This window comes from Myotis brandtii, unplaced genomic scaffold, assembly GCF_000412655.1.
Source record: "Myotis brandtii unplaced genomic scaffold, ASM41265v1 scaffold1032, whole genome shotgun sequence".
Lineage (NCBI taxonomy): Eukaryota > Metazoa > Chordata > Mammalia > Chiroptera > Vespertilionidae > Myotis > Myotis brandtii.
The window spans coordinates 311,036-319,634 of NW_005353467.1; the positions used below are offsets into that span (position 1 = coordinate 311,036).

At 46.4% G+C, this 8,599-nt stretch overlaps 1 protein-coding gene across 11 annotated transcripts in view; it reads left to right on the plus strand.

Annotated features, from left to right (window-relative positions):
- Window positions 1-8,599, plus strand: part of MARCH8 (membrane-associated ring finger (C3HC4) 8, E3 ubiquitin protein ligase) — a 126,851-nt gene that overhangs the window by 107,240 nt on the left and 11,012 nt on the right. Inside the window, exon 1 of one of the 11 annotated variants that reach the window (XM_005856582.2) lies at window positions 6,777-7,306. The exons of the other annotated variants lie outside the window; for them this stretch is intronic. The gene's annotated coding sequence lies outside the window, so the exon portion shown is untranslated. Of the gene's footprint in view, window positions 1-6,776; window positions 7,307-8,599 lie in introns of those variants that run through there. 11 annotated transcript variants of the gene reach the window in all.

Genomic DNA, 8,599 nt, shown 5'->3' on the forward strand with positions numbered 1-8,599 from the left:
AGATGAATGGATTAGAAAACTGTGGTACATCTACACGATGGAATACTATGCTGCTGTAAAAAAGAAGGAATTCTTACCATTTGCAACAGCATGAACAAAATGATTCTTGATGTTTGTGATTCCATTGCTTTGCGTTACCAGCAGTGCCTGGACCAGAACGGTCATCAGTTTGAAAACAGGCATTGACAAAAAAATTACTCATTTCTGTAGATTCTTTTAAATTTTGAAAATGAACAGAATGTTAATAAACACTGACTTTATACATTTTGGGGGGACACTATTTTTTCATTTAAGTATATTGAGTATACATTCTAATCGTAGTTTCAGTTGTACAATATATACAGATGTAAGAGCAGAACTGCACTCAGCTGCATTCTGCACTCTCCCCATTGGGGATCAAGCCTGCAACCTGGGCATATGCCCTGACCGGGAATCAGGAGGATGCTCAATCAACTAAGCCACACCTGCCGGGGCTCTGCCATGTTTTGATTGGATGGTTTTTGTTTGTTTTGTGTGTTTTTGTAATTGAATTCTATGAGTTTCTTATGTATTTTGGATATCAACCCCTTATCTGATATATAATTTGCAAATATATTCTCCCATTCAGTAGTTGTCTTTCCATTTTGTTTATGGCTTCTTCTGTTGATGGCTTCCTCTTTTGTGCAGAACATTTTTTCCTTCTCTAGTTCCTGTATGTGTAAATTTAGATTGTCTAATTGGAATTTTTCCTACTTCTTGAGGTAGGCCTGCAGAGGTATGAACTTACTTCTTAAAAATGGCTTTGCTGCATCCCATAAATTTTACAAGGTAGTTTATTTTTATTTGTCTCAAGGTAGTTTTGATTTCCTCTTTGATCCATTGGTTATTTAGTAGTATATTGTTTAGTCTCCATATATTTGTGTTTTTCTAAATTTCTTCCCATAGTTGATTTCTAGTTTCATACCATTGTGATCAGAAAATATGCTTGATATAATTTTAATCTTCTTGATTTATTGAGGCTTGTTTTTTGGCCTAATATGTGGTCTATTCTGAAAATGTTTCATGGGCATGCACTTGAAGAATGTATAATCTGCAGTTTGGAGATGAAATGTTCTTAAAGTGTCTATTAAGTCCATATGGAATAATGTGGCATTTAAGGCCATTATTTCCATATTAATTATCTGTCTGAATGATCTAGTCATTGAGGTAAATGGAGTATTCAAGTCCCCAACTATTTTTATGTTATTGTTCATTTCTGCTGTTGACATAAGAAACATCCAAACCTGTAATAATTTTCATGAGTTTATTTGAGCCTCTGATAGTTCTCAGAGCAACCATGTGCTTGCTTCTGTCTCTTTTCTCTTTCTAAGTTTCATATCAGTTTTCTGTAACCCTTCTTAAGGTGACCTGGCTTTCTACAATAAAAACAGATCCTCAATAGGTGTTTTCCAGGAACCATATTTAGTAATTCTGTTGCTTTTTGTTCCCAGAAACCAGTAGGTATCTTAATTGGAATAGGTCAGAATAGCCAAGATCACATGTACTAACAGTTAAATTAGAATTTGTATGCATATATGCATAACCCATGGACAGAGGTAATAGGGTGGCGAAAGACCTGGGGGGGGGCAGGCTGGAGGGGGTCAATGGGGGGGAAGAGGGTACATATGCGATACTTTCCACACACAAAAAAGATTTCCATTTTGGCCATCTTAAGTTGATAGCATTTCTAGTTAAATCTTCCCATTTCTGTAAGTACTCGTAAGTAAAGGCTTCCTATTTATTGTATATCTGCAGGAGTATTATTGGGGGCTGGATCTTCCAGTCTTGGATGCACAATTTCCCATATTAATTTTAATTTTATTTTGGCATCTGCAGAGTCTGAACTACATTTCTGGAGATATTGTGTATGGGGTTGAAGTGTGCTGCTTATGAGTTGAGCTCTAAGGGGCTGTCACCTCCCGAGTTGTCTCAACCTTGTTATGTGTCTTGGTTTCTCTCCCTGGCTGTCTGATACAGCCATGAGGACTTGGAGCTCTGGGTAACCATAACCAACCTTTATGTGCTCGTCCCTGAATGAGTCAATCATTTAATTACAGTTGAGTTCGAATTCCCAGTGTGGCTTCCCTATGTTGGGAGGGATACCCTCTGACACCTCTGCAAAGATTCTGAGTCACCTAAGAATCCCAGATTCGAGCTGGAGGAGGAAGTGACCCTTATCTTTAGAGTTGACAGAGTTCAGGTTCTCACTTATCCAGCAAAAGGTTTTGTTCAGACTCTCAGAAAGCAATTCCAAAGGTCTGTTATCAGTAGATGCAAAAGACAGTAGACAGGCTCAGTTGAGGTAAAGGTTGACCTTTGTCTGGGAAGAGACTGGCCTAGGACATGGCTACCCTCCATGGATTGAAATGCAAAAGTTAAAAACCAGCCACCCATTTTTTTCTCCTGTCCTGGGTTCTCAACTCTTATCTTTAGCCTGGATTCTCTCAACCCTTAACATTTAGCTCCACCTTGAGGATTTTTCCAAAACAGCTCAAATAAAGGCAGGGCCTCTTACCTTAAAATAGGAGGTCCAGAATTCCAAGAAAAACTCACCCAAGTCCACCTGATACAGAGCAAGGAGCTTGGGTGGGACACAGTGGGCCCCTGCTGGTACCAAGCACAGGTCCTGGGCTGCAGGTAGTCCTGGTTAGGCTTCTTGAGCCAAACTGACAACAATTGCTGGGAAGCAAAAGCTCAATGGATTGAGTACATGTGCCAAAAAAGGAGATATTTTATACCTCCAGATTCAAAAGAGAAGACATAAGGGGTTACATGAAATTCATTGGTGATAGACTAGGAGGCGGGAGAAAGTAAAGTGGGGAAATCTCTGGGATTGGATTAAAAAAACAGACATATACGTCTTTTACATCGGATAGTTAACAGTTCACATTTACAGCACAGAGGGATGGTGTGCAGGAGAACAAGGGAACGATGAGGGGCTGGGGTCTCGTGCTCTGATGGGGGTTTCTGCCCTGAGGAGTCGGGAAAAGGGGGTTACTATGACATTCCAAAGGTCTGTTATCAGTAGATGCAAAAGACAGCAGACAGGCTCAGTTTAGGTAAAGGTTGACCTTTGGGAAGAGACTGGCCTAGGACATGGCTACCCTCCATGACTTGCTTTTAGTCGGAAGTTTTAGTATCAGACCATCCTGCGTAGTTACTTTGGCTCTGAGCTTGCAGGCCTCCCCTGAGCCAGTCAGGTTTAGCAGGTGGCCCCTTTCTGTCCACACTGCCTTTCTGTCCATTCCTGTTTGCTTTATATACTTGGGTTTCTCTATGTTGGGTCCATAGATATTTACAATTGTGATGTATATGCTTTGTTGCTTAACGCTGTTATTCTTACACCATGTCCTTCGTTGTCTCTCTTTACATTCTTTGTTTTAATTCTTTGTTTCACCTTGTCTGATAGGAGTATTGCTACCCCAGCTTTCCTTTCATGTTTGCTTGCCTGGGGTAGCTTCTTCTACCCTTCACTTTCAGTCTATGTGTATCTTTCTGTCTGAGGGGAGTCTCTTGTAGGCAGCATATAGAAGGCCGTTTTCTTCACCCATTCTGCCTTTTGATTGGAACATTTAGCCCGTTTACATTTCAAGTTATTATTGATAGATATGCGCTTATTAACCTTTTGTTAACTGTTTTTGTTGTTCTCTGCCTGTCTCCTCTTGATATCTTTCCTTTCCTTTGGATTTGTTGGTTTTCTGTAGTGTTTTGGTTGGGTTCCTTTCTCTTTACACAATATTTTGTGTATTTTTGTAGGTGTTTGGTTTGTGGGTACAATGATATATCCATCTCTATCTATAGCAGTCTTTTTTAAACTGGTAGGCATGTAAGTTCAAGTGCATTTTAAAAGCACTACATTTTTACTACCCCCTCCATCCTTTATGTGTTTGAGATCATTTTAATATATTTTTTGTTTTGTGTGTCTCCTGACTATTTATTGTAGTTATAGTTAATTTTGCTAGTTTTATCTCTGAAATTCCTATTAGCCTTTTTTAAAAATTTTATTCTCATCCGAGGATATATGCCCTCCTCCAGCTGTGGCCTTGCCTGGGGAGTGCTGTGATATATACATCCCCTCCTCCAGCAGTGCTGTGATATTTTACAGAGAGGAAGGGAGAGAGATAGAGCCTTGGGAGTGCTGTGATATATACATCCCCTCCTCCAGCAGTGCTGTGATATATACATGCCCTCCTCCAGCTGCGGCCTTGCCTGGGCAGTGCTGTGATATATATATATATGTCCTACTATTCTAACTCTAAAGGCCACCAAAGAAAAGATTTCAATGTTAGTGCCACTTGCTAGGCAAAGCTAAGCGTCACTTACAATGGGAATTCACTAGTTTTTATTGCACTCCCCCAGGAATCCTAGTTGCGTATGCTCTGTATTTACTTTGTAAGTGGCTAGTTCTAATTAGCTGCCATTGTGAAAGCTCGTTCTTGGCACAGCCGTTCATTAGAGCAGCCACAGAACTGGCCTCTCCTCCTTTAATTGTAGCTCATTTGAAGTTGAATACAATTGGGTGTTTATTTATAGAAATCAGAGTCTCTCATAACAGAGCTTTGTTTTCACAGAGCAACTCTGTGCTAAACAGAAAGTTTCCTGAAAGGCAGCCTCAGTCCATACCTTGCAGCGTCTAAACACCAAGTGAGACTTTATTGTATGAAGCCAGGCCGCTGAGCGGCAGTGAGGGCAGGGCATTACCTCTTGGTTTGGGAGTGGGAGGGCAGTGGCAGTTAGCAACCTCCTGAGTGGGAAGGAAGGTAAGGTGGTCTGATAAACAAAACTTCTAAAATGGTCCCCAGAGACGTCCTGCCCTCGGCCCAGCACCTGCCCCGTGCGGAGGTGTCACTCCATGACCACCTTCTGTTGATTGAATGGAATCCCGTGAGCTCCATTCTCTGGCTGGTTCCCGAGGACGTCAGAGATTGCAGGCAGGAGTGGGCTTGAAGATGGCGAGGGGTTGACTGGCGGGGAATGAGGGCGGTCGGCTGACAGCCCCAAGGAGACTGCTCCTCAGCTGTAATGCAGCAAGGAGTTGCGTTCTGCCAACCCCCTGCATGAATGTGGAGCTGTGTCCTTCCCCACAGCTTCAGAGGGGAGGCCCGAGCAGCGGACCCATCCCACGCACAGACGTACATCTGTGTAGTTTTGCTCCTCTGAGTCTGTGGTACTTGGTTCCACAGCAATAGGAAGCTGACTCGGGCAGACGCTCTCCGCAGAGGGGGGCCTGTCCTGGTGAGCCCTCGCCTCCGACCTCCGACCTCCGACCTCCGACCTCCATCCTCCATGCTGACGGTGGGAGGCTCTCTTCATTCAGCCACATTCCTTTGCTTATTTTGATATGTTGCATTTTCTTTGTAGAAATACAGACTTTCCAATTATTTTGATCATGACCTTTCATAAGAAAAGTAGCTTTTACATCGAAACTCAGTTCACTCACACATAGAGCTGAAAGAAATATTCCCTCCAAAGACTTAATTCTTAAGATGTCAGATGTACTCTGGCATTTTCTATTTTATTTTGTGTGTTTTTTAAATGTAGGTCATGACCTACTTAATTTCTTTACCGGTTTTCCAGAGTTGGAAAATCATTATAGTTGGTTGTGCTTTTCAGTTTTATTTTACTTCCTAAACTTTCAAATGCATGTTATTTTAAAAAGGAGTTTGTGTTGAGGCAATACCTGTGCGTGGTTCATGTGTAATGGCTGGAAAGGAGACCTGCTCCCTCCATGTTTCAGAGGGACCGCCGTCGGGCCTTGATAGACACGCACAGGCCAGCGGTCACGGTGGTGCTCCCCCTGCCTGTCCCTCCCTCATGGCGCTGGGCCCAGGACGCGCCCCTCTCCTCATGACTGCCTGGCATGCCTCTCCATCAACGCACCTGTATTAACTCAGTCCGTCCCCAAGGCCCTGGCCAGTGAGGTGATGCCAGCCCTTTGCTGCCATATGTGTGAGGACAATCCTAAAAGAAGAATTGCTCTAAGTGTGTGCGCATTGGTAATTCTGAGAGAAGCTGCCATTTTATGGTGACTCACCAGTTTGGTTTCCCACCAGCAGTGTGTAGGCATGCCTGCTTTCCCACACTTTGGCAACACAGGTATTATTTGATTTTTAAAACACCTTTTTTGTTGATGATGATGTATGTTGTTGTAGTTTTATTTATTTATTTTAAAATATATATTTTATTGATTTTTTACAGAGAGGAAGGGAGAGAGATAGAGAGCTAGAAACATCGATGAGAGAGAAACATCAATCAGCTGCCTCCTGCACGCCCCCCACTGGGGACATGCCCGCAACCAAGGTACATGCCCCTGACCAGAATCAAACCTGGGACCCCCCAGTCCGCAGGCCGACGCTCCATCCACTAAGCCAAACTGGTTAGGGCTGTTGTTGTACTTTTAATTTGCATTTCTCATCATGAGACAAGTTAAGCATGTTTTCATGTTGCCCTGTACTTCCCATTTTCCTATTAAGTCTTTGAGCTGATAGACTGTAATTTGAGACCAGTTGTGAACAGGAGTCCTGTTGCCTCTCACCCTCCTTATCCAGTCCCTCTCCAAATTCTCGTGGCTTCAGAGCAAACAGATCAACCCGACCATTTCTGTGGCCCTGCCCCTGTTGGGGTCAGCGCTTGTTAAGGGCCTGGGACTTCAAATGCTTGCAGCAGCTTTGCTGGCGAAGAAAAGGGCCAGTGGTGGTGTGAGGAGAGTGAGGAGGTGGTGGGGAGGGAGGTTGGGAAGGAACTCGGTGGAAGGAACGCGGGAAGGGAGCTGGAGCAGAACGCAGCCTGCAAGGTGACGTGTCCGCACAGACCAAGAGGTCTGTCTGTTCCACGGGCCTCGCATCCTCGAAGCGGGAAGCAGAGAGGGAGAATGCCGCCTTCCCTCCGAGGATATGGGGAAGGTTTCTTTTCCTTACACGTTTTCGGCAGCCTGCGTGGACATCTTTAAAGCGGCGCGTCTGAGGGACTTGAGTACAGCGAGGCAAAGGCCTGAGTCTTGTCATTCTTAGAAATCAGATCCACGGGATTTAGGCCCCGACAGAATCCAGAGGTTTTGCCAAACTGATTACGACATCTTAGGAAGAGGGGATTTTTGTGAACATGTTTGTCCTGAGATTGCTTTACGTCCCTGTCCTGACAGAAAGCCTCTCGGGTGAGAGGCCCCGAGAACGTGAGGAGCGGAGCCTGCTTCCTCCGCACGTTGCATTGTCTTGTCGGGACGTGCCCACCTTTCATCAGGAGCAGTCCTGGTCCGGCCCTTGTGGAGGGAAAGGGTGCTCCCGAGTGGGTGAGGCACAGAGACGCCTTTTCTCTGAGCCAGCACTGTCCCCAGTGCCCCTGCCTCCCCCATGCCACCCTGCCTGCTCTGGGGGAGCTGCCTGCTCCGGGGGGAGGGGGAGGGAGCTGCCTGCTCTGAGCCTCCGGCAGAGCCTGCTGGCTCTTGCTGGACTTGACCTTGGCAGTTCGACCCTGGAGCCGTAGGTGAAGCTGTCGCTTCTCTCTTGTGCCGTTGTTGCAGGCGGTGTTTTAGGTCCTCGTTGCAGGTTGATAGATTTCACTGGGCGTGAGACCAGGCAGCTCTTCAGGTGCTTAGCTGCGCTGGTGGGCATCCACAGTGGACTGGTCCTGAGCTCAGCCTGTGCTCCTCTTCAGCTGCAGGCAGGAGGAGCCCCTCCTAGGAGCGGGGATGCCTCACAAATCCTGCTGCTTCTCACTCTTCCTGGAGAAGGAGCCAGGAAGAGGCATTTGTTGGCTTGTATTTATGTAAAACTACAGGAAGTAGATTTTTAAAATTTCCTTGAAACCTCATGATCCAACACGAAGAGAGACTTTTTTCTGTCACTGGAGCTTGTGGTTTGGACATGTGCTGAGGCGTCTTGGGATGTGCTGTGTGGGACAGGAGAAGGTGAAACGAGGACTTCCTGTTTCCTAATGAGCAGGGCGCGGGTCTGGGGCTGCAGCCGCCTCCCAGGCAGATGCTCTCTCCAGTGCAGACGGGCCGGTGCACTCACCACGGGACCTGGTCCTGTCACAGCGTGGACCTCCCCATGCAGGCTTTGTTCTGCTCTGGGCTCTCCCTCCCCCGCCTCCCAGGCCCCGAGCATGGGCGTGTGAGAGTTACCCCAGACTCTCCGTCTGACCTCGACCACTGGAAGGTCAGCAGGAGTGAGAGGCCACAGTCTCTGATTTCAGCTTCCTGTCTGAGGCCTGCCTCACCTCCCAGGCCCCGAGCATGGGTGTGTGAGAGTTACCCAGACTCCCCGTCTGACCTCGACCACTGGAAGGTCAGCAAGAGTGAGAGGCCAGTCTCTGATTTCAGCTTCCTGTCTGAGGCCTGCCTCCTCCCAGGACCCTGACCCTGGGGGGCCTCATTCTCCAGATAAGACCCCACTTCCCACCCAGATGGATTGCCTTCCCTTCGGATGCAGGGAGGTGCACATGGTTTTTAGAGACCTTGTCCTTCTCTCACAGGGAACTGATAACCAGGCAACTCCCTGTCTTCTGGGAGAGCAGGGCACCTCCCATTCCTTAGGGCAGTGGGCGGCAAACCGCGGCTCGCGAGCCACATGTGGCTCTTTGG